We start from the raw sequence: 26,989 nt of genomic DNA on the forward strand, positions 1-26,989 counted from the left end.
AGTAAATAAGTCTTTTAAAACATAAAGCTTTTGAGAATATGTTACCAAGCTGGTGTTCTCCAAACTAAAGTTTTCTGTAGTAATAATCTTTTTTAGATTTATAAGAATAACAAATTTCATTGAGGGTTATCACTTAATGTTCTGTAACTGGATAAAGGTATCCTGTTACCAATAACATATATATGCATATATACATATATAGAGAAAATTTTAAGTTACTTTTTACACTGGAATGGAAATATAAATGTATTTTTGAAAGATGATAAGGAAACCCCAATCTGTTTAAAAGTTGCATGGAAGCATTTTGCCACTTTTTCTACAAAAATAAAGTTAAAAGCTGTCTCAGCTTCTGTTTGATTCATGTTTCAGAAGTAATGTTGCTCTGTGTGTGTGTGTGTGTGTGTGTGTGTGCCTTTTGTCAAGAGACCTGCCTTACCTAAGATAAGGCTCTGCCTCTCACCTTACTCCTTAGAATGGCTTAGGCACATTTTAAATTATGTTCAAAGGACAGATTTTTGTTGTAAAGATTACTGTGATCTCAAAATAAATGGGATATAATACATAACTAGGTAAAAGTTGAAGACTGTAAAAATCATATTTCTTGGTTCATAGATACCATACAAATTGAATATGTTTTTACTCTTATTAATTTTATTTTGTATTTGCCTTATATACTTTTTTAACTGTTGCCTGTTGGTGTTTTGCAGAGGTACTCCTTCTAACAGAACAACCTGAGTTAATTTGAGGCAATAAACTATCACCTACAGGACAGATAGGATATAAGGTTAACTTCCAGTATTAATACTGAAACCAATTAAATGAAACAAGTAACTGTAAAATTATAGACATAGAAGTTAAACTCATTACCCCCAATTTAAGACTGGCCTGCTGGATATTTAAAACTGAGAATGTGGACACCAAATTCAAGGAAGTAAAAGGACCAATGAAAAAACAGCTAGTATTTTGCCATATAAGGTCAGCCAGGACACAGGGAATGATATGAACCCTTGAAGGTCACCTGACCTCTCAATCAGGGGGATCAAGAGGACTGTAGAGAACATGAAGCTCACCAGTTCATATTCTGCATAGAGGAGGGTCATTGGAAAGTGAAAATCTCTGATGCTTCCAAGTGAAGCTAATTGTAGTCAGCAAGACCTTGACTATCCTGGCAGAAGGCAAGATAAAGGGGCCAAAAGTCTTCTCACAACTTCCCAAGAATGTCCCTGAAAAATCTCAGCTGGCTTTTAGTAAGTGTGGTGAGCCACTTCTGCCGTTTCTGCAGACTATGGTTGCCATTACAAGATGGCGCTGGCTCTGCTGTGGTCTGTGACAAACAACTCCTTATTTGGGAGAGTTGGCGCGTGGTTTTTCACCACCTTATGAGAAAGCTCCACGTGGCAGCTTCGCATTGGGGCTTGAGATGCTTTATTAAGGCTGGGAGGGGCATCCGAGGAGAGAAGAAGAAATATCAAGGGCCTGAATAAACTGCTGAAAGAAGATTCCTGAGTTGCGTCTTCCTTGCGGGCAAGGGGTCGCGACAAGTGGTGCCGAGACCCGGGAACCAGAACTTTCAGCAGTCAGGGGTGGTGCACCGGTTAGTCCCAGGTAAGTGGGATCCGCGACCAAAGCGGGGTTAGTCCCAATAAGTGGGATCCGCGATCAAAGCGGGGTTAGTCCCAGGTAAGTGGGATCCGCGACCAAAGCGGGGCAGCTCCTCTGTAAAGAAAGAGAGAGCATTACATTTTATTGCAGCTGCACTGTGTACTTTCGATTCTACTTTCGCTTTTGTTTTCTGTGTTTCTTTTGTTGTGTCATTTCGCTTTTGTTTTTTGTGCTTCTTTTGTTGTTGTGTCATGGGTGCCGCATCTTCAAGTCCGCTTCTCCTGGCCCTAGATGGCCTGTTACGTTCCAAGGGCCTGGAAGTGAAACATAGTACTTTACAGAGATTTTTACAGAAGATAGATATCGCTGCACCGTGGTTTGCATTTTCGGGCAGCCTTACTGTACCTAGTTGGGATAAATTAGGCAAAGATCTTGACTTTGCTTCTGAGCAGGGCATATTAGAGGGTGGGGTGATACCCCTTTGGAAAATGGTCCGTAGTTGCCTTACAGATGGCAGATGTCAGGAAGCACTTACTAAAGGACAGGAAGTTCTAGAGCAATTACATGAGGAGAAATCGGAGACGGCAGGAAGTGAGGTGCCTCAGGAGGATGGGAGTGTGCGGAGCGTGAAACAGGGGAGGAGACGATTGTCTCCGGCAAGAAGTGAGGTGCCTCAGGAGGATGGGAGTGTGCGGAGCGTGAAACAGGGGAGGAGACGATTGTATCCAGATCTCAGTACGCTGCGCACACCCCCATGTGAAAGTGGGTCAGAGGAAGAGGAGGATGAGGAGGAAGAGCTCGGGAGGCTGTCTCGTCAGCTAGAGAGTTTAGCTATAGGAGAAGGGAACAGAAATAAACAGGGGCTCAAGAAAAACGATCCCCCGGATCCACCGCCGTATGGTGGGGGTGTTTCGGGGAGAGCTTTCCATGCCCAAACATGGAGGGCTGTTAACGCTGAGATGGGTCTTGCTTATCCAGTTTTTCAGGATGACAATAGGGGAAGATTCCATGAACCCTTAGATTTTAAAATTGTGAAGACCCTGGCGGAGTCTGTGCGCACTTATGGCATAGATGCCGCCTTCACTCTCACTCAGGTGGAGGGACTTACTAGATTTTGCATGACTCCCTCAGATTGGGCTAGTCTAGTCCGCGCTTGTGTTTCCCCAGGGAAATATTAGGAGTCCAAAGTTGGCTGTTTAATGTTTCTGGCAGTACCCAAGACTCGGAGCGAGGTAGGAGGCTTAAAATTTCTGCAAATAATTCACAATTATCTAATGCTACATTACCCTCCGCAGCAGTCTGTCTCCAATCTCCGTTCCTGTTTCTTTTGGCTAATGTTACATTACAGGGGATGCTTAATTGTTCTAATATTACCTGTTATTTGTCTGAGTGTTGGAATGGTTCTTGGACTGTAGCAGTGGTTATGAAGATTCCAACTTTTGTCCCAATCCCAGTCATTGCGGACCCAGATAAATTCCCCATTGTTGAGCTACTTAGAGTCCGCAGAGATTTTGGAATTACAGCAGCTATAGTGACAGCTGTGGCGGTATCTGCTGCTGCAGCAGTTACAGCTGGAGTAGCCATGGCCAGCCAAGTACAAACTGCTGCCACTATTAATCAAGTTGTTCAACAAACTTCCACCATACTTGAATCCCAAAATACAATTAATCAACATATTTTGTCAGGGATTTTAGCTGCCAACCAAAGAATAGATTTACTCCAAGCTCAGGTAGAAGAATTGGCTGACTTGGTGCTTTTGGGTTGTGTTGACCAACGTGCACATTTATGCATAACTTCTGTCAGATTTAATGATTCCAGGAATGCCTCCCGCATCATCGGGGAATATCTATCCGGAACCTGGTCCATGGAAGCAGAAAACTTGATCCAGTCTCAACTAACTCAGATTGCTGTTTTGAACAGTACCCGTGTCGATCCCGTGACTTTGGGTCAATTCACCGATTGGATATCTTCTGCTTTTTCCTTCTTCAAAGAGTGGGTGGGGGTAGGCATTTTTGGTGCAATGTGTTGCTTCGGTATGTTCCTCTGTTTGTGGTTTCTCTGTCGCCTTAAGGCCCGCAGTGCTCACGATAAGGCTATGATCATACAAGCTCTTGCAGCTTTAGAAAATGGCAACTCACCTCAAGTCTGGCTTGCGCATCTTAAACAGTAAACCTTTGACATGGTCGTTACACCCCAAGTTATTATAACATTGCACTGGGATCGACATGACTTTCCTTGGTATTCTCTTAGTGTTGGAAAGCCCTTGCACTCTGCCAGTCTTACTGCCATTGCACGCAGATGGGTTTCCACACTAGTGCTTTTCTATCGTCTTAAAGTCCGTGCCTTTCTTTCAGGGTGCTGTCAACTTGTTTGTCGTTATAAACAGCCACAGTTCAGCCTCAGCTATCTCCCTTTGTCCACCATCGTCACGATACAGGATGCGAGGCAAGGCACTGCACTTGAGTGATCCTTGACGTGGACCTCAAGGAGAGCATGTCCTATTGCATGCGGGTTAGACGCGTCCACGCCCCGCCCCGCCCCACGAAAAAAGGCGTCGGCTGATATGGGACCAGGTCTAGGGAAGGGCCCTCCTTAGGACTGAGCCATACTATGCAGCCACTTCTGCACAGTGGGATGGGACCTCTACTCTCGCCTGTATTGTTTTAAGAAAACAGAAAGGGGGAACTGTGGTGAGCCGCTTCTGCCGTTTCTGCAGACTATGGTCGCCATTACAAGATGGCACTGGCTCCGCTGTGGTCTGTGACAAACAACTCCTTATTTGGGAGAGTTGGCGCGTGGTTTTTCACCACCTTATGAGAAAGCTCCACGTGGCAGCTTCGCATTGGGGCTTGAGATGCTTTATTAAGGCTGGGAGGGGCATCCGAGAGGAAGAAGAAGAAGTATCAAGGGCCTGAATAAACTGCTGAAAGAAGATTCCTGAGTTGCGTCTTCCTTGCGGGCAAGGGGTCGCCACAAGTAAGTAGTAGATAGGAACAAGGTCAATGCTGACCAACTTTGTCTTAAACACCTGACAGAAGATTATAACAAAAGCACAGTCCTACATGGATATTTAGGAGTATATTTAGTTGAGTCAACCCTACCAACAGTAAGTAAAGCTGGTGGCTATAAAGTAAGTGTTCTTGGGAGTGCCTAACAACAACTATCACAAAGGACTCTAGGGTCATGAGTTTGTCCTGGATTTCAGAGACTGCCTGAAATATTAATTGCTTTTGTGCTGATTGTTTACAAAAAAGTAATGCTTTGCTGTCTTTTCTATTGGTGTCCTAGCATGATCCTTGCCCTATGTATGCCTTGTCCAGTCACCTGCCAACTAACACTATGGACCTCTGGACTGATCTGATATCTCAAACTGCCCATGCCCCACCAGATAGAGAACAAGGACTTTGGGTCACTTCTTCCCTGCCCCTCAATTTTGCTCTCACTCAACAGGAAGCACTTTGGAGATGTCATTGCTCAGTTTTTCATAGAAATGGAATGTAAAATTTGACAGTGGGGAAATGTTAACAGTGGTCCGCCTTATGCTTTGCTGCTCTGCCACTGAGGCTTTTTATTTTAAAATATTTTGTAGTTGTATATGGAGAGCAGACCTTTATTTTATTATTTATTTTTATGTGGTGCTGAGGATTGAAACCAGTGCCTCACATAGGCTAGACAAGTGCTGTTTCACTGAGTTACAGCCCCAGCCCCAGCCCCACTGAGGCGTTTATTAAAGGGACATTTTTTTTTCTCTCTTCTCCCTCTCCCCATCCTTTTTTTTTTTAATTTTTTTTTATTGTTGGTTGTTCAAAACATTACATAGTTCTTGATATATCATCTTTCACACTTTGCTTCAAGTGAGTTATGAACTCCCATTTTTAGCCCATATACAGATTACAGAATCACATCAATTACACATCCATTGATTTACATATTGCCATACTAGTGTCTGTTGTGTTCTGCTGCCTTTCCTATCCTCTACTATCCCCCCTCCCCTCCCCTCCCCACCCTTCTTCTAGGATTAGAGAAACAGAGTTATCTTTTCTTCCTCATCTTAGGCCTAGTTATTTGTCCTTGAACATGTAACCACCACAGGAAGGAGATGTCACCCTGAAGATCTAGGAAATGACTAGGAGATCTAGGAAGTGACTTTCTTTCAAACTTAACAAGAGAATTCAACACAATATCAGGGTGCCCCTTGGAACGCCCCCCCCCACACACACACTAGGGCACAACTAGAATAAAGTCTTTGAATCCTCTTTTAAAAATCCTCTGTTCTCCTTGATAGGCAGAATCACAGCCTGTGGAACAGGAGTCCCTTGCACTTCTCCTTTGCTAGCAAAGAAATAAACCTTGTTTTTCTTTTTTCTCAAAACTACGTTCTTGGGCTGGGGTTGTGGCTCAGTGGCAGAGCACTTGCCTAGCATGTGTGAGACACTGGGTTCGATTCTCAGCACCATATATAAATAAAAAGGTCCACTGACAACTAAATATATATTACACACACACACACACACATACACACACACACACATAAACATGATCTCCTAATTGAATTGACATCAGGGACAAGGACCCAGCTTTTGATAACATAATGAGAAGGGGCTAACACTACAAAACACTTATTCAAATATATTCATAACACAAATCTACAGTACACAAGAAGAACTATATTGGTTTATGTGTATACATTAATATGTATTTTATTTAGTATGTCACTTCTTACAGGAGTGTTTGGTTTTTGTGTTTTGTTTTAACTATTATAGATTTAACTATGTTCTCTTTTTAAATGTTTTTTAATCCAAGGTGTAGGAAAAGTATGGTTTCAAGTGGAATGGGAGGCCAAGGTGAGAACAGAAAAGTCTTCTAAAGGATTCATAAAATCCAGCATATGGGAAGTCTCATCGTCTTACACATGTGGAATATTACTTTTTGAGTAAATATTTATTACATGATGCTTTGATTGAAATTGAGCCATGGTTTTCTTTGAAAGGACATTTAAATGACAGGTTATTTTAACTGACATTTTTAGAAATATCTTCATTTTTAAAAACCTTTACCTTCTCTTTGTTTACTTCTCATTTATTTATTTATTTATGTTTCCTTTAATACATATATCATGCAGTGAGATATGGCCATGACAGAATTGTTGGATATTCTATTCCTAGAAATTTCTTTTTTTAAAGAAATTTTATTTTTAGCAACACAGATTCCAAGAGTACTTTTACTCTCATATCCTCAAGAAAGAGCTAACATAGGCAATCTAATCATACTAATGAAAAAGAATAACCCACATGATTTGAAAGTAGGTGAAATTAATCCTTAAATAAATCTGTATTGAATTTCTTTAATTTACAAAAATAATACATTGCCATTCAACAAATTTAAGGAATGAATGTCTGTGTAAGGGAAGAAGTAATCAACTGTATGTACCCTTTCTAATCTTGTGTTAACTGGTGTTTATGCTTCAAATGGAGACTCTTTTATACTTATATAAATCATGATTTAAAAAAAAACATACCTATTTTCTGTTTTCATGTATTATTTTGTAAAAAATCTACTGAAAAGTACTACCAAGTATTTTTTACTTAACAATTTAATCAGTTTAAAAATTATTTTCTTGTAATTTAATTCTACTCCCGTGTTCCACAAATTACTTCTGTTAAAAGGATAATCAACACCATTCAAAGTATTTTCCTTGGACACTGGAATGCAAATTCTGATGAAGATCTTTATCTGTCTAGATCAGATATATCCCAGGGTCTTGATACTTGGTAAGTACCTGACAAATATTTATTTAATGAATCAACATTAGTCACTCAGTTTCAGGACAAATCGGGTGTGAATGGGGAGATCAGAACTGAGCAGCTTCAGAAATCAGTCAGGGCAAGGACTTAGGCATGCCCTGAATCTATCAAATGTTTCTTTTGGCATTGTCTGGTAGGATGTTAGTAGATGTTTGTTGGGCAAATTGTGTTTGTGTTTAAATTTTTGTTCAATGGTTGGTCAGATAGCAAAATGTTTTTTCTTGATCCTAGTAATATGATAAAATGGATATGCATTTTATTCACCTTTTAATGTGCTAAGGAAATTAATTTAAAAACAATTGGAGAAAACTATACAATTAACTAATTTCTATCATGTGATCTAGTGATATTCTCTTTTCTGATAAAAGGTATCATGATATGCATACACACAGATACATAGGTGTATGTATCTGTGTGTATTTGATATACTAAGGATTTTGTTCCCAGTTCTTCCCAATCTTCAGAAAAGATTCATGCCTTCATTGAACAAATATTTCTATCCTTAGCACCAGGACCTTGGGGACATGCACGAAGATCTTGGCAGTACTATTAGGGTATGAGAGCAGAATGGAGGCAACAAAAAAATGAGGACCCTCATCCTTAGTATAGTATTATTGCTTAGAATGCTGGGAATCTTCACAGCCACTCAGTAATTTATTATGCTCAACCTTCAAGTAAAAGAAATCTGGGAATTCATTTTTTGAATCAGGACAGAAAGATGCCTGACCAAATATGTTTTATTGCACTGGCAACCCCTTAGTGCACGATTCTGTTGCCTTCGACTCTATCTGGGGACAAAAAAAAAAAATCAAGTCAGATGATCTAGGACATCTAGAATTTTGAAGTTGTTGTGCAAAGAAAGAAAACAAAGATTCATTTGCTTCCGGGAATTAGTTATAAAGGTTCACTCAGGCTTTGAACTTGTTTGTATGCAACTCTGCACCTTCTAAGATGCAAATTACTTTGTCAGATAAACCCGAGATCTGTTGAAAAATACTGTGGACTTTGGCAGTTTAATAAAAGGCCTATTTTCAAAACATTGCCTTATGTAGTGTGGGCCTTGTCAAGTGATCTCCTTTTGATGCTACTTGGAGTTAACAGAGGGGGGGATAACTTCTGGCAAATGGTACTGCAAAATGACAATGGAGAAAATGCAGTAAGGGTGGAAAAAGCCAACTCTGTACCCATTTTTGTAGCTAAATATCTTCATGAATCCAAACAAATTATTTATTCATCTTGATTGATTTCCTCATGTACAAAAGTGAAAAAATATATTTAATTTTTTTATTTCTTCTTTTTAGACATACATGACAGTAGAGTGTATTTTGATATATACATTCATGGAGTATAATGTCCTATTCTTGTGGTTCTACATGTTAATATCTTCTTGACAGGTTTGGAGAGACAATCAATTGAGATTTCATGCTGAACACTAGCTCATCACCTGACACCAGTATTCTTACTGGTAAGAATGAAACATATGCTCAGCATGAAATTATTTATTTTACTGTTAAATTCCTCTGGTGGAGAGGATTCTAGCCAAAGTGAGACTAAACTTTTCTGCTTTCATTTGGCCAGCACTATAATTTTATCTTATTTTGGATAAAATTTGAGTTCTATGGAAAACACAGAAGAGAAAATTATTTAACAATTGCACTTTATCACAATCTAGCCTTGAACCTATTTGGCAAGACCAGTAGAGCATGCTACTGAAGACATCTTTTGCATTCTCATTGGCTCAAAGAGAGCTGTCAAACATTGACTTCCCATTCCACTTTAATGAACCCATTCTGAGTCTTTATAGTTTCTATAGTTAAGCACTTCTGAAAAATATATTATTGAATTGGCAGATTATCTCAGTTAATTCAGAGCCACTGTCATCTATTATGCTGAGCAATCTTAGCATTCAACTATCATTAAATTAATATGTATATATGTGGTAGAAACTTATATGAAGAAAAAAGTTACTACACTGAGGCTTTCAATATAGAAAGTCAAATATTTTAAGTTTGTCATAATGTGATGGTGTGGTTATATGTCATAGCTTTTTCTGGTACTGGGGATTTAGCCCAGGGGTACTTTACCACTGAGCTACATCCTCAGTTCTTTTTTATTTTGTATGTTCAGACAGGGTTTCACTAATTTGTTTAAGGCCTCATTAAGTTTCTGAGACTATTCCTCAACTTTCGATCCTCCTGTGCCACTGTGCCCAGAATGACATAGAATTTTTGATGTATAATTCAGTAGTCATAAGTTTGCATCTCCCTAGTATAGCAAAAGTTGTTAGTTGTGTTATTGTCCTCTAAACCTGTATTAGTCTCTCATTATTATAAGTATTATAAAAGGTAAATGAACTTGGCCTTCAGCTCATTTTCTCTAGTCTTTCCCATTAGGTCTATACATTAACCTGACATAAACAATCAAAGAAATAAACAAATAAAACCATGTACAGTAGAAATCAGGTTGCTTTTGTCCCTTGTAACATACATTCTCTAGGCAAAAGCCAGTATGATCTTTTAAAAAAGTAAATCAGATTATGTTGTTCCCTTTCTCAAAGGTTTTATTGTGTTTCCAATGAATCAAGGAAAATAATCCTGATTCCTTCCTTAACAGGTTTTATATTATCTAGTTTCTGCTTCCCTCTCTGTTCCATCTTGTACTGTGTTTCCATCGCCATCTTGCTGTTCCTCCAATGCACACTTTGCCTCAAGTATAGGGACTTTGCCCTCACTCATCACTTTTTAGAGTGCCCTGTCCCTGAATTATTTGCAATGCCAGGCTCTCAGGTCCCAGCTCAAAGTTCTTCCTTAATGAGGCCTTCCTTGACTGCCCACTTTGAAGTAGCAACAACCTTTCTGTACAGCCCCTACATTTTGATTTTTATATGATTATTTAATTCATCGTCCATCATCACCCCAAATTATCTTCATCTCTGTTTTTTTTTTTTTTTTTTCATTTGCTATCTGTCTGTTTCCACTAGCATGAAGGCAGGACCTTATGCATCTTATTCATTGGTATATCCTAAGTGCCTGATTCAGTGCCAGGCACACAGTAAACACTTAACAAGTGGATGATTCATATGGTAATGACTCAGAGACAGGTGGCATATCTCTTAAGTGCCTGATAAAGTGCACTATTACCTAGAGGCAGGTTCTCATCTAAGTTCTGCCTTTAGTTACCTATGGGATCCTAGAGAGAGTATTCATTCACATTGCTGGGCTGCACTTGATTCATCATGAAAATGAGAAGAATATATAAGGATCATTCAATCTAGAACAAAGAATTAAGTAATAGATAATATCTATTTTAATATTTTAAAAATACTGATGAAAATTTTATATTTTATCAATATTATGTCAAGAGCAAATATAATATCAATTTTGGTCTTTGTCTTGAATCTATTAGTTCCAAATAATTAACAATTTTATATGTTTTATTTATAAAACAGGTCAAAAAGTCAAGGATAATTTAATTTTTGAGTAAAAACCATTCAAATGGGAGGGAGGAGAATGGGTTATTGAGACTGAGTGGGTTATTGAGATATTGGTAGAAATAGGCTCTGAGTATCCTATCAGCTGAAAAATTCTCTGATTCTTAGGACATAATTCAGAATTCATAGTTGTAAGCAAAAGAGTCCATTCTAGCCAGTTGCATCAGAAGGCAGTATAATAAAAGCAGGTAACGCACAAAATGTCCAACACAATAATTGTAATACTTAAATATATTTTGGGACTGTGAAATAGTGATATTTTATTCTATTGTTTTAATATTGAATATTTACATGGAATTGGTGAAAACACTACTAAAGTTAGGATTTTAAATATCCCCCAAAGCCCCTTGTGTTAAAGGCATAGTCTCCAGGATGGTGCTATTGGGAGGTAATAGAAACTTTAGAAGGTGGTGCCTAGTGGGAGATCCTTAGGTCCTGACCACTTCCTCTTCTTTTTTGCTTCTAGGCCATGAGAGAAGTGTCTTCTTCCAACACACATTCCCTACTATTGCTATCTGGCACACTCAAGTCTCAAGGCAATGAGTCTGCCCACTCTTGGACTGGAACCTCTAAAATTGTGAGCCAAAATAAATATTTTATATTTATAAATTAACTATGTCAGGTATTTTATTGTAGTGGTACTAACAGAGGCATATATTACCTTGATAACCATAATTCATATGATTGACAGTGAATGGGAAAGCAAGCACATCCTTGCCAAGGGCTAATACACCTGGGGATCATTGGCCATCTGTCAGTTTAAGATGTCCCTCATACTACTCTTCATGTTCCCTATCAAATTATTTTCTCTTGTAGACTTTGTTGCCACTCTGAGGATCCAAATAGACATTTAGGATATAAAGCTCTCTATCCTTTCACCCTCCCAATTTCCCATGGGATCATCTCAACTCCTTAGGACACTCACCCAAAAAGAAGCACTCAGAATTATTTCTCTGTCTCTGGGAATATACACCCCTGGGCTCCTTGCCTACCCTCTGTCTCTCCTTCTCCTATCCCAAGGAATAGTTTTCCAATCTGTGTAGGAATGGTGTTCTATTGTCATTCACAGAATGTTTCTTCTAGCCACTGTCTATGCCCTGGGTCCTTTATAACTTCCCTCAAACAGAAGTCACACTATAGATGCCAAGAGGCAAAATTTGACATAAATTAGTTTGTTTGGCTAAATAGTATTTATTCTTTGAATGACTGGCAATTCTTGAATCTTCTTCAAAGCTTAGCATGGGGCTCTCCTTCTAGACTATTTCATCCATGCTTAAAGCTTTAATCTTCATCTAGATAGCCTGTTATTTGACATTTCTATATCCATGTCTTAAAGATCTCAAACTCAACAATTACAAAGCCAAATTCATGATCACTGCTTCTTGATCTATTCCATTTTGCCCTATTTTGGTGAATGGTATCACAGTCATACTATAATACAAAATAAAACAATACAAAATCCTAAGGCAATCCTGATATCTTTCTCTCCCTTATCTCCTATACCTTACCTATCAATTCCTACTACCATTAAGTCCTTTAAACTGTTATCCCCAAAATATGAGTTTGTCGCATCTCCATTTCTACCACAATCTCTCCAGTCTAAGCTACCATCATCTCTAACTTGAACAATTTCTTATTCTCTTTGCATCCATTTTTCCTTTCAAAATAATTATCCAACAAAGGGTTTGAGTTTTTCAAAATGCAAGTCTGATCCTGTTAGCCAAAGCAGCTCTTCCCTAAGTATCTCTAACAGTTGAAAGTCTGTGTAATTATTAAATGAAAGACACAAGATGATGGTTTCAGTAGGTTTGGTTTCTGATGAGGTCTTTTTGCCTGGCTTCCAAAAGGTCGTCTTCTTGCTGTGTCCTCATATGGTCTTTCCTCAGTACAAAAACAGAGAGTGAAAGCTTTGGCATCTCTTCTTCTTCTGATAAGGACAACAGTCCTATCAGATTAGGGTCCCAGCCTTATGACCTCATTTAACTTTAATTACCTCCTTAAAGCCTCTATATCCTAACACAGTCTCACTAGAGGTTAAGACGTCATTGGGTGAATTTTGAGAGGACATAATGTAGTCTCTAACAATGCTTGAGATATCAAATGAGATAATGTGATATATTGAGGTCATTCTCATCACTTATAAATTTTATCAGGCTAGGAGAAAGTTACTTTTTATTTCCATGCTTAGTTATATCTTGTATAAAATGAAGACAATATTCACCTTTAATATTTGTTCTTAAAGATTAAATTACACAGTGCATCTAATTACATACTACATCTAAGACACCAATAAATGTTAATGACTCTTGCCATTTCCTTAAATAGTTGGTGAAACAGTTAATGCATCCTTCGTGACTTTCTTTCAAGCCCAATCACTAGACACAGAAAGAAAATTTCTATATACCAAAATTTCTACATACCACTAAAGAGTGATGCAATGCAAGGAGGATTATGGATATTTTGGAATCATTAAGAATAGATTTTTAGGGCTGGGGCTGAAGCTCAGTGGCAGAGCACTTGCCTAGCATGTGTGAAGCACTGAGTTCAAACCTTAGCACTGTGTAAAAACAAATAAATAAAATAAAGGCATGCTGTCCATTTACAAATACCAAAAAAAATTTAAAAAGAATATATTTTTAGGACCTAAATGCTGACCCCTTCTTAAGGGCTAGAATGCTAATTTACCCTGATAGCTTTGAATTTTTGTTAATGTGGGCTATCAAACACACAAGGTAAAGATTTAGCAGCTTGATTTTACCTGGAAGCATTTGTCAAGAAAAGCATCTTAGGGAATTTAGTTCTTTCCTTGTCCCATGAGATAGAAAACCATAATTCCATAATACTGAGTAAATATCTCAATGTAGAAATTAATCAGAAATGATAGTTTAGAGATTCCTGTCAGAAGGCCCCTTAATCTTACTCAATACAACACAGAAGGAAATAAAAGATCATGAACCCTGTGTGACATAACAAAATTGCCACATTCACAGAAAACTAAAATGGGAAAAGAGAGTTATTGAGAACATTCACTGTAGTCAAAGAAAAAATAGAGAGCACAGAACGTTTTGTAGAAAATAAGATGCTCAGGAACTAGGATACTTGTATGAAAATGTTCACTGTAACAGTGTTTATAACAGAAAAAAAAACTGGAAACAGTCCAACTGTCCACTAATAACTGAATGACTGAAAAACTCATAGTCCATTTATACTCGGGAATACAACACAACAGTTAAAAACAATGCTATACACTCTTGTATATATGAATAGAAAGAAAACAAATAACATTTTTTAAGTTGAAAAGACAAAATTTCAGGGCTGGGGATGTGGCTCAACTGGTAGCGCACTTGCCTGGCATGTGTGGGGCTCTGGGTTCGATCCTCAGCACTACATAAAAATAAAAATAAAGGGGCTGGGGATGTGGCTCAAGCGGTAGCACACTCACCTGGCATGCGTGTGGCCCGGTTCAATCCTCAGCACCACATACAAACAAAGATGTTGTGTCCGCCGAAAATTAAAAAAATAAATATTAAAAAAATTTTCTCTCTCTCTCTCAAAAAAAAAATAGAGATGTTGTGTCCACCGAAAAAACTAAAAAAATAAATATTAACAAATTTTCTCTCTCTCTCTCTCTCTAAAAAAAAAAAAAAAGAAAAGACAAATTTCTAGGTATGTTAAAAATAGAACATTACTTATTTTTGTTTATATAAAAAAACCTAAAATACATACCACATGACAAAATTAATTCATTATTTATGTTTTTGTTTTGAGAGAGGTAGATGTCTGATTGAATCTAATGGACAAGAAGTATTTTAGGCATGATACCAGATGCTCTGGGGTCCTCAGCACCTGCGCCCGCTTGTATAAAGGCCAAGGCTATGTGGTGCCACTGGAGTGGCCTTGTCCTGCACTTTTTTCTTACCTTGTATGGACACTACCCTGCTCCTGTCAGCCTCTGGCCTTCCAGCTTCTTGAGACCAAATTCTATGCCTTCAATTAAATTGCAGAATTCTGATGTGGGAGATATTTGAAGTTGATATAGAAATTGCCAAACAAAATCTGTTGACAATCAAGACCATGTTGGATGATTTGGGAATGGATGATGAAGCAGATGATGACCCAGTTCCTGTAGCAAATGTTAATACAGCAATATTTAAAAAGGTCATTCAGTGGTGCACACACCACAAGGATGACGCCCCTCTTCCTGAGGATGATGAGAACAAAGAAAAGCAAACAGAAGATATCCCTGTTTGGGATCAAGAATTCCTGAAAGTTGACCAAGGAACACTTTTTGAACTTATTCTGGCTGCAAACTACTTAGACATCAAAGGTTTGCTTGATGTTACACACAAGACTGTCGCCAATATGATCAAGGGGAAAACTCCTGAGGAGATTTGCAAAGCATTCAATATCAAAACGACTTTACTGAAGAGGAGGAAGCCCCCATAACACTATAAGGATTGTTCCAAATACTAGTTGCACAGCTCTGTTTACAATTGTTAATATTAGACAAATTGTAGACAAATCAATTGTGTTGGCATAATATTGTCCTTATTGCATGCGTAGTTGAGTACAGACTCCTAACCTGTGGCTGAATTTCTTCTAGTATGAGAGAACATTTCTTTTTTCTTTATTCTGAATAAAACTGATCTGTGGGGCTGGAGTGGTAACTCAGTGGTGGAGTGCTCACCTTGCATGTGGGAGGCACTGGGTTTGATCCTAAGAACCACATAAAAATAAAATAAAGGTATTGTTTCCTTCTACAACTAAATTTAAAAAAAAATGAACTGTGGGTTCTCTGTAGAAATTGGCAAATTAAATAAATAAATAAATAAATAAACAAGTAGAAGTATTTTAGCTTCATCCATATTATGTGATTTTTTTACTATAAAAGTATTTATGTTAGTTATTAATATTATGAAAATTTGATTGAAATAGAATTGTATGTTAAAATTGTTTAATTATAATTTAAAAAGGTTGTTCTAGTCTTCTGACATCATTGCATTAGGGTTAAATTCTCATTCTTATTGAAATGACCTACTTCTATCTCTAGAAGGATTTTATTTTTTTTTCTTTTTCTCAGTATTTTGAAATTACATACTGTTTTAAATATCATGTGGTGGAATTTAAAGTCGATTTCTCAATTAAAAACTACTAATCTGGGTTTAGAAAAATTTATTATTTATTCATTAATTTCCTCCTTTCTACTTTCTTTGGTGGAAAGACTGCTTTTGTACATCTGAAATTTATTCTCTCTCTCTCTCTCTCTCTCTCTCTCTCTCTCTCTCTCTCTCTTTGGTACCAGGTGTTGAACCCTGGGGCAATCAACCACTGAATAACATCCTCAGTCCCTTTTGTACCTTATTTAGAGACAGGATCTTGCTGAGTTGCTCAGGGCCTCGATAAAGTGCTGAGACTGGCTTTGAACTCATGATCCTCCTGCCTCAGTCTCCAGAGCCGCTGGAATTACAGGCGTGTGCCACAGCACTTGGCCTGAAATTTATTCTTCTAAAATTCTTTTCACTTTATCTTTTGGGATCGATATTCTGGGATTTTTTTCTGAACTTTACATACCAACTTCTTGTTGAAGTTGATATTCTAGCAAATATATTTTTTAAAAATTCAGAGAGCTTTTAATTGATCTTGGACTATTCCTTTACTATTGTATCCTCTTTTTTGTTTTATGTATACAATAACACCATACATTCTTTGTGTACCTGCATTTTAGGTTTCATCTGCTCCTAAAATCATCTCTCTCTAGAAATTAATTCTCTATCTGCTAATCTTTTTCATTCATGGATAGGTTTTCCTCCAAATGTCTGAAAATTCTTGGCTTTTTGTACAAATATAAGAAGTTAAGCTGTGATGGTTCTTTTTATGTGTCGACTGGGCTATGAGGTGCTGACACATTTGGTCAAATTTTATTCTGAATTTGTCTATGAGGGTGTTTCTGAATAAGATTAACATTTGAATCAGTAGACTGAGTAAAGCAGATTACTGTCCCTAATGTGGTTGGGCCTCGTCCAATCAGTTGAAGTCCCAAATAGAACAAAATCGTTGAATAAGAGGGAAGTTCTTCTGCCTGACCACTTGAGCTAAGAAAATGTTTTGTTTTGTTTATTTTCCAGCCTTTAGATCAGACTGAAACATTGGCTCTTCTTGGGCCTGAGCCTGCCAGCTTATAGACTAAAACTTATACCATAGATTCTCCTGGTTCTCAGGCCTTCAGACCCACACTAGAGTCAAGCTACCAACTATCCAGTTTTCAAGCCTGCCAAGTCAACCTGCAGATCATGGGACTAGTCTGCTTTCACAATCCTGTGAGCCACTGTAACCTTATAATACCTCTCTGTCTCCCTTCCTTCTTTCCTTTCTTCCATCCTTCCCTCCTTCCCTCCCTCCATCCCTCTTTCCCTTCTTCCTTCCTTCTTTCTTTCCTTTTTTTCTTCTCTCTCTCTCTCTCTCTCTCTCTCTCTCTCTCTCTCTCTCTCTCTCTCTCTCTCTCTCCATGTGTGTATTCTGTTGCTATGGAGAACTCTGCTCAAGAACTTTTTGAAAATGACTGCTGTTTGTCAGTTGTGAATCTTACAAAAGGAATCAGGTAAGGTACAGTCAGAAAGATGACTATCATGCTATATCTCTCCAAATTTTAGAGTAGGGGAATTGTTTGCTGGGACACCCTGATTAATCACAGATGCCGTGGTTTATCCCTAGATAATTTGATTTCTTTTTTATTTGGATAGCCCTTCTTGTTTGTGTATTAAGAGATAGGTAATATATACAGCTCCATGCATATATTGGCGAGGGAAGGAAGCCAACAATTCCATGTAGAAATTTAGCTTTTGTTATCATTTCTCACTCCTGCCCCTCTCAGGCCTGCTATTTCCCATACTGAATTATTTTCCAGAGCACTTTTATGGCAGTTTATTCCACTGTAGCCACCACTGTGTATGTAGTCTAAGCTTTGGTTTTCTCTTCTTTGTTCATCTGATTTTTTTCTATTAGTTTTTCCATATTCTAGAAATCTTTAAAATCCCTTCTGTGGTAATGATGTACATTCCCATTTTTTTATTCTTGTGAGCCCCTCCCCTTTTCAGTAGTTTTTCTATTATTTTAATAGAGTTTCCTAAGGGAGAAGAGAAAAACATGTGGTCATTTGCCATCTTTAGCAAAGTAAGAGCTTTGGGGATACTCTAGGTTATACAAAAAAAATTATATTCTTTAGTAATGCTTTTTGAAATAGAAGAGAAAAACTAGACCTTTTAAGACTATTCACGGATACCTATGAATGTTTGTTTATACCTATGAATGTATGATTATTTCTTTGTATAGTAAATAGTTGTTATACTGTATTTTTAGGTAATAAAAACAAAAAAAAATGTCCAAACATATTAAGTACAAATGCAACCATCATAGACTTAACTATATAGTTCACATTAGCAACTACATAACTTTAAAAAAAAAATATTTATAACCTATAGATTTGAAACATGTTAATATGGAGGGCTGACTGTATTATTTCATGGATTTCTGAATGCCCTTCTAAAAAGAGGTATGTAAGTACCTACCTCTTCCCTGTCTAGTTGGTTATCTAATCTCCAATTTCTACCATACCTTATTCATCATATCCCAGGTGAGAAATATCCCTGTTTACAACTGAAAACACATTTCCAAACAAAATGAGGCCTTGATTTGCATCTAAAGCCACACTAAGCTTCAATACTTCTGGGGCCCATTCTTACCTTCAGTGGTTGAACTTGGCTCCTCCTAAAATCTTTCATAGATTGTTAAATTTTAGAGCTGAATGGGTCTTTAAAGTACTCATTTTGCAGGTAAAGAAACAGAGTTGCAAAGGCATAATAATTTGCCCAAGGTCAAGCACTTAGTTTACCAAAGACCTGGATCTAGGATCCTTGACTTCTATTATACTCAATTTTTCTTCCATAATAATCAAAATAAGACTAGTAGCCAAACTTCTACAGCTACTACAAGCCAAATTTACCTTAATAATAGCTCAAAGGTAGGTATAATTATTATCTCCTTTTAACAGATATGAAAGATGATACAAGAGAGGCTAAATAACCTCTGCAAGGTCACACAATAATTCACAGATCCAAGACTGAAAACCAAGAAATTTGCCTGCAGAATCTCTGTTCTTTGCAGTCACACCTTTCTGCCTTTCTACATGGTGAGAGTTTTATTTCAGTGGTTGTTTCTAAAATAAGACTCCAACAAGAATGATACACAGTGGTAGAGCACTTGTACAGCATATACAAGGCCCTGGGTTCAATCTTCAATAATAAATAAATAAATAGAAATAGTAAAATGAGAACCTTCTCACAAACACTCCAAATACAAAAACACTTTGCCGGAGGCTTTGTCAATGATAAATTTGACAGAAAAACTAACAAACTTTCCTCCAAGTTCTTATCCAGAAATGATAGAGGAAAGAAATTTAGGAAGATTTTGCATTTTGGCCCAGACTTAAGCTGGAGAGACACTGGTGCATAGCTGGGACATTGACATTAGACAGTAAAATAATCAAATATAGATAGACTTTTCTAGATTTTCAGAAGGTTTTTTCTCACTAAGCATTTTGCTGGTAGCTCTTAACAAAGCAGGTTATATATTCTCTGCAACTTTAGATTCTCTACAAATTGACTATCAAATTGACTCTTACATGATCACAGGCATAAGTGGGTGGGGCAGTGTGAATTTCAGCCCAGGATGCAGTATAGTATTTCCTGCTTAAAGTTGGTTAGAACTGGAAGAGGAAAAAAAGGAAGTCACATAGAATGCAGTGTTACCATAGTACTGTCATACACTAAAGTCAGGGTTAACAAAGTAAATATCCATGTGGAGAAGAGGAAGGGGATTCTTGCAAGAGTATTAATTAAAGCTTTATTTTCTGGGCTGGGGTTGTAGCCCAGTGCCTGACGTGTGTGAGGCATTGGATTGGATTCTCAGCACTACCTATAAATAAATAAATATGTCCATCAACTAAAAAATGTTTTTTTTTTTTTTAAAAAAAAGCTTTGTTTTCTACACCAGCATGATTGGTAGCAGAACCAGAAACAGTTTTTAGTGATAGAAGATTGGTCTTTCTCAGTGCTTTACAAGACCATGTTTACAAGGAAGTAGTATAGCATAGAATGTGTATGTATGTGTGTGTGTTGGTGGGTGTGGTGTTAAAGTGGGACAGATAATCCAAAAAGATATTTATGTTTGTGTTAACTAATCTTAAACTTTTACCCTGCAAAAACCGTAATAAACTTTTAATTTTGAAGGAACAAAGCAAGAAGGGGACTAGGTATATAGTTCAGTGGCAGAACACCTAGCTAGCATGCACGAGGACTTGGATTTCATCCCTGGCACCACAAAAAACATTGTTAAAGCAATAAGGTAGGCCTTTGGATGCTGCAAGTGTATATAATTGGAAAAGGCTTCTTTCTTTTATCTAAACAAATCCTGATTATCCACCAAGCAAGTGGAGTAGATTTGATTAATGTCTGGTCACCAGGCCGTTTCTGCTACATTTCTTATTGGTATCTAATCTGAGATAGATGCCAAATGTCAGTATCACCTATACACTTCTGTAAAATTGCCTGATTATAGCTGATCTCCTTTGAATAGAAGTTTCATGAATTTGGTGATATGGGATGAAGGGAAGGATTTTTCAGCCCCACATGAGATTAATCCCCAGACAGAGGTGGTTGGGATTTATCAAGTTGCTCTTTAAGCTCATTGTTCATTTCTTTCTTCTTTGGAAGATGGTATTTCAACAGTCTAACTAATGTAGCCCACATACTCTGATGTCTTACCAAGGAATCAGCACTCAAAACTGAATGATGCACTTGATTACCAATGCTTGGCAGAACAGTAACATCTGGTAAGGGTGAAGAGAAGGGGGAAAGGAAGATACCAAAGAAGAAGTAGATTGGATCACATTTTTTCACTTACATCCTGTATGATTCAAAAGATAATCTTTTCATCTTTTCATTAAATTTTTACTAATTTATCAGAGGACTACAATGATGAGTTATGAACCTTCTCATGAAGCTATCCTGGTCCTCTCTAGCCATAATTTCCTCTGTGCTTCTCTATTACTTTGTTCATGTCACAGCTACCAGACAGATCCAACTATTTTATAGAGACTATGAGCTATTGAAGTCCAGGAACCATGTCCAAGTTTTTGTACTTGGCCTAGCACTTAGCATAGTGATTGTCACATTTGTTTTAAAAATACATTTGAATGAATTAGATAAATATAATTCAAATTTTAAACCTTCTATATTGCCACCTAACATTTCTTAGCACAGTGATAAGATGAAGTAAAAAGCAAAGATATTTATTATTTTAACATAAGAATAACAATAATTTGGACAGGCATGATTCATGAAGATTATAAAATAACAGTTTTGTTTAGTAAGATACCTTGCAAAAAGCAAAAGACAATAGTATGGTGATACGTGGAGATGTTCTAAAATCGATGCTTATCTGCCAACTTAAGAAAATGTAAGAGAAGAACTTCAGCACTTAACTCACAGAAATGTAACAATGACCAAATTGTATACATCCTTGCAATCAAAAGATAAAATAAATCAGAAAAGTGTGACCCCAGTGAAGTACCAGAAAAGTTTATGTGAAAATAAATTTGTTCACAACCCATGCTTCACATTTTGCTAAAAAATTTTATGTGAAGACTAGGCTGTTTAAATCATAAACTCTGCTTTTGGGCCCTCCCCATGTTAGTGATGTAATAATGAAAAATAAAGTTGCATGCAAATGAGCTGCAACTCATTTGCATGTAATCAGGGACAAAGTGATCAAGATCTGGTTAGTTCCAGTTTAGGAAAGGACTGGGGAGGAGTTTGGGAAAGAATTGAAATGTTGACAAAAAAGATTATATCCCATGGTGGATAGGGTTAGTAATAAAAGAGATTTCCCAAGTCTGTGGATTGGTGTCCCGTTGGTAGGGTAGGGTATGAATAGATGAAGACAAAAGTCTATTCAATTCCTATTTTATTGTCAACATCTCTTTAAGAGTTTCTGCTTTAAGCAGAAAAGTGTGGGGAAATATCATTTTGAAGGAAACTGAGTCTAATATATGAAAAAACAGAAGCCGTTTACCTATTTTAATGAGTTCAGTACTCCACAGATAATTTTCTTTGCTAAATTATCCCTAAATAATTAGTTTATTGAATAGAAGTAGATAAATTAAAGAATGAATAAATATGTGCATAACTAAATTTTATCCAGGGGTTATTGAAAGAAATTTTACATACTGCCCCTAGCTAAGCCACGAGCATCTTAAGATGATTCAGTGGTGCCAGAGCCCTTTCATTATGATCAATAAAAGGGCCTTTGGGTCTCAGTTGAGGGGAACATAGGGAAGACTGCCATGGTGTTCTCTTCTCCTTGACTCATCACCATGAAAAACTTTGCCACTGCAACAGTGACTCCACTATTTACGGAAAGAGGTGATGTACCAAATACTTGCTTTGAAAATTATTTGCTTTGAAACAGTGCATCATTTCTACTCTTTCTCTGTAAATTCTCTTTTGCTTTCATTTTTCTTTAAAAATATTGCTGAAAAAATTGCAAAAAATATTTCTGTAACTCATATTATTTATAAGTTGTGTGTTTCATTTTAAAATGTTAGATTCTCAATTCTTTTTTTCTCTTCAGATTATTTTCTTTTACTGTTTTCCTGAATCTAAATATTCATTCAGGTCTATTGTAGAAAATATATTTTAAAAATAGAAAATTTCAAGCCACATACAATTCTACTATGCAGAAGCATTACTGTTTTTAAAAATATATCTTGTTATTTTTGTTTCATGTATCTTAGTGCAAGGGTAGATGTTTCCATGCACACAAGTGAGCATGTATTTTCCATTAAGAGATCAGATTAGGAACATGCTTTTAATTGCCATTTAAATAGGAGATTTGATCATCATTTAGTGTTAGAAAAATAAAATCTGACAACAGATTTTTACTACTTTGTAGATAAAATAAAAGTTTTATAAATATATATTTAGTTGATATAGATCTAGTCTAATCAAAAGAGTTTCAAAGTTATGCCAGCCTTGTACCTCAAGAGTAAGCCCCTTTATCATAGTACATAACTTTTTTTTACAATATACAAAATTTTAATTCTACTATTTTATACTAAAATAAGAATGTATTTTTTTACATTTTGTTTAGTGTATCCAGCATCAAGAATCATGAAATACATATTGGTATATTTATTTTTTGACATCTCTCTTTGCAATGTCAAATTTCCCAATAAAACTTTTTTTTCAAATTATATCTTTAGAACTTTTAAATTAATTAATAAATTAATTTTAATTAGGTACATATGACAGCAGAATGCATTTTGATTCATTGTACACAATTGCAGCACAATATTTCATTTCTCAGGTTGTACACAATGTAGTGTCACACCATATGTGCAGTCATACATGTACCTAGGAGAATGATGTCCATCTCCTTCAACTACCTTTCCTGCCCCTATGGCCCCTCCCCATCTTTCCCTCCCCTTTGCCCTATCAAAGTTCCTCCATTTTTCCCATGCCTCACCCCATTATGGGTCAGCATCCACTTATCAGAGAGAACATTTTGGTTTTGGGGGATTGGATTACTTCGCTTAGCATGATATTCTCTAACTCTATCCATTTACTTGCAAATGCCATCATTTTATTCTCTTTTAATGCTGAGTTATATTCTATTGTGTGTATACCATAGTTTCTTTATCCATTCATCTCTTGAAGGGCATCAAAGTTGCTTCCACAGTTTAGCTATTTGAATTGAGCTGCTATGAACATTGATGTGGCTTCATTACTATAGTATGTTGATTAAGTCATTTGGGTATAGATCAAAGAGTGGGATAATTGAGTCAAATGGTGGTTCCATTCCAAGTTTTTTCTAAGGAATCTCCATACTGCTTTCCAGAGTGGTTGCACCAATTTTCAGTCCCAGCAGCATTGTATGAGTGTGCCTTTTCCCTCACATCCTTGCCAACATTGTTGTCTGTATTCTTGATAACTGCCATTCTGACTGGTATGAGATGATATCTTAGAATAGTCTTGATTTGTATTTCTCTAATTATTAGAGATGTTGAACATTTTTTCATATATTTGTTGATCAAATGTATATCTTCTGAGAAGTGTCTGTTCAGCTCCTTAGCCCATTTATTGATTGGGTTGTTTGTTTGGTTTTTTTTTAGTGTTGAATTTTTTGAGTTCTTTATATATCATTGAAATTAGTGCTCTGATATGCATGTGACCAAAATCTGTTCCCAAAAATGTATTCTCTCTCTTCACCTCATTGATTGTTTCATTTGCTGAGAAGAAGCTTTTTAGTTTGAGTCCATCCCATCTAGACAACCCCCTGCCACTCCTGCAGGAGCCCAGGCCCAGGTTAGGCCCAGGTCCATCCCACCAACCGGTAGATTCTCAGTTCTTAAACTTGAATCACTTCAACTCATATAGTTTTAATACCTTTATTGAAATATAATTCACAGACTTTACAATTCACTCAGTTATAGTGTATAATTCATGTTTTTAGTATATTCACAAAGTTATGAATCCATCAGTACCATCTGATTTTAGAACATTTTAATCACTTCAAAATAAACTCTCTACTCATTAACAGTCACTTCTAATCCCTGCCTCCCACTCACTCCTCCCCACCACACATAAGTATTAGACAACTACTAAATTATTTTCTCCTTCCATGTATTTGTTTATTCAAGACATTTTATATAAATAAAATATGTAGTAGTATATAATATACAGCCTTACAATGGGCTATTTCACTAAGTGTATTATTTTCAAGATTCATCCATTTTATAGCATGTATCAATATTTTATTTCCTTTTGTGACAAAAATATCCCACTGCATATATATATCAGGTTTATTCAAATATTTATCAATTGATGTAAATTTGGATTTTTTTTTTTTTACTTTTTGGCATTATGAGCAATGCTGCTATGCACATCTGTGCAGTTTTTATGTGGACATACGTTTTCAAATCTCTTGGGTACCTAGGAGTAGATTTTTCAGGATCCTATGATTACTCTGTTTAACCATGTTTTACTGAATATCAAACTGTTTTCCAAAACACTTTGGAAATTCCAACAATCAATGTGTGAAAGTCACAATTTCTATATTACTGCCAACACATTGTATTGAATGTACTTTTAATTTTAGCCCTTTTATTGCATAAAGTGATATTTCATTTTGGTTTTCCTTAAGGTCTAGTGATGTTGAGTGTCCTCTCATAAGCTTGTCTTGTATTTGTATATATCCTTTGAATAAATGTCTATTAAAACTCTTGGCCTATTTTTAAGGGGATAATTTGTGTTTTTATTATAAAATTTAAGTTTTCCTTATATATTCTGAATACAAGTCCCTTATCAGATTTGCAAATATTTTCTCCAGTTCTTTTGGTGTCTTTTCAATTTCTTGATGATATGCCTGGCAGCAGAAAGGTTTTTGATTTTGACAAAGTCTCTATCAGGGCTGGGGATATATCTCAGTAGTAAAGTGTTTGCCTAGCATGTATAAGTCTCTGTGTTCAATGCCCAGTACTGCAAAATAAAATCATCTAGAAATAAAAGGGAGGAGAATAGGAAAGAATAAGTAAAATTTTCACTGTTTGCAGATGATATGATCCTATACTTAGAAGATCCAAAATATTCAACAAAATACCAGATTAAAAATCAATAAATAAAAATAGTTAGCTTTCCTATACACCAATAATGCACTTGCTGAGAAATAGTCAGAAAAATAATTCCATTCACAATAGCACCCCCCCCAAAAAAAAAAACCCTAGGAATAAATCTAACCAAGAAGGTGAAAGACCTTAAAAGTGGAAACTATAAAACACTGAAGAAAGAAATTGAAGAAGACACAAAAAGATGGAAAGCCCTCCCATGTTCATGGATAAGCAGAGGTAATATTGTAAAAATGCTCATATAATCAAAAGCAATAACAGCTTCAATGTGATCCCCAGCAAAATATCAATGGGATTTTTCACATAACTAGGAAAAAAGTTCCAAAATTCATTTGGAAGAATAAAAGACCCAGAATAGCTAAAGAAACTCTAAGCCAAAGAATCAGAGGCATCAGAATACCTGAATTCATAAGATTCTATAGAGCTATAATAACAAAAACTGCATGACACTGGCATAAAAACACATGTAGGCCAGTGGAACAGAATAAAAGACACAGAAACAAACCCACACAGATACAGTCATCTGATCCTTGAAAAAAAGCACCAAAGCATACATTGGAGAAAAGACACTCTTTTAAACAAATGGTGCTGGGAAAACTGGTTATCCATATGCAGAAGAATGAGACTAGATCTCTATCTCTCACCCTGCACAAAAGTTAACTCAAAATGGATCAAAGATCTAGGAATTAGACCACAAACTTAACTCCTAGAAGAAAATGTAGGGTCAGCACTCCAATATATAGGAACAGGCAACAACTTCCTCAATAGGACCCCTAAAGCTTGAGAAATAATACCATGAAGTAATAAATGAGATGATATCAAATTAAAAGCTTCTTCACAGCAAAGAAAATAACTAAGAGCATGAAGAAAGAGCCTACAGAATGGGAGAAGTTATTTGCCACCTGCTATTCAGATAGAGCATTAATATTCAGAATATATAAAGAGCTCCAAAAACATCAAAAGAACAACTAACCCAATTAACAAATGGGCAAATGAACTAACCAGACACTTCTCAAAAGAAGAAATTACTCTTGAAGATGAGGACAGGATATTTTGGAAACTAGTTTTGGAAGGATCTGGACCTACCTCAATAGCTTTTGCTGCTTGCTCTTTCATTTCATATTCCACAAAGGCAATTTTTTTGGGGATCTCCAGTAGACTTATAATATGGTATGGAATACAAATATAAATCACATTGCCTCATTTCCCACTCTTTCAATCCAGCTGTGATTAACATTTTTGGGAAGTAACTCCTGTGATAAATTAGAATCAGCATTAAGTATATGAGGCTTGAGCTAGGGATGTAGCTCAGTGGTAGAGAGCTTGCCTCGCACATGTGAGGTACTGGATTCCATC

At 36.6% G+C, this 26,989-nt stretch overlaps 1 pseudogene; it reads left to right on the plus strand.

Moving 5' to 3' along the window:
• The first annotated feature begins 14,879 nt into the window (after window positions 1-14,879).
• Window positions 14,880-15,350, plus strand: LOC124098913 (S-phase kinase-associated protein 1-like; annotated as a pseudogene).
• Window positions 15,351-26,989: the final 11,639 nt, after the last annotated feature.

This window comes from Marmota monax, unplaced genomic scaffold (assembly GCF_021218885.2).
Source record: "Marmota monax isolate L192 unplaced genomic scaffold, Marmota_monax_Labrador192_F-V1.1 WCK01_AAM20220418_F8-fsc00182, whole genome shotgun sequence".
Classification (NCBI taxonomy): Eukaryota; Metazoa; Chordata; class Mammalia; order Rodentia; family Sciuridae; genus Marmota; species Marmota monax.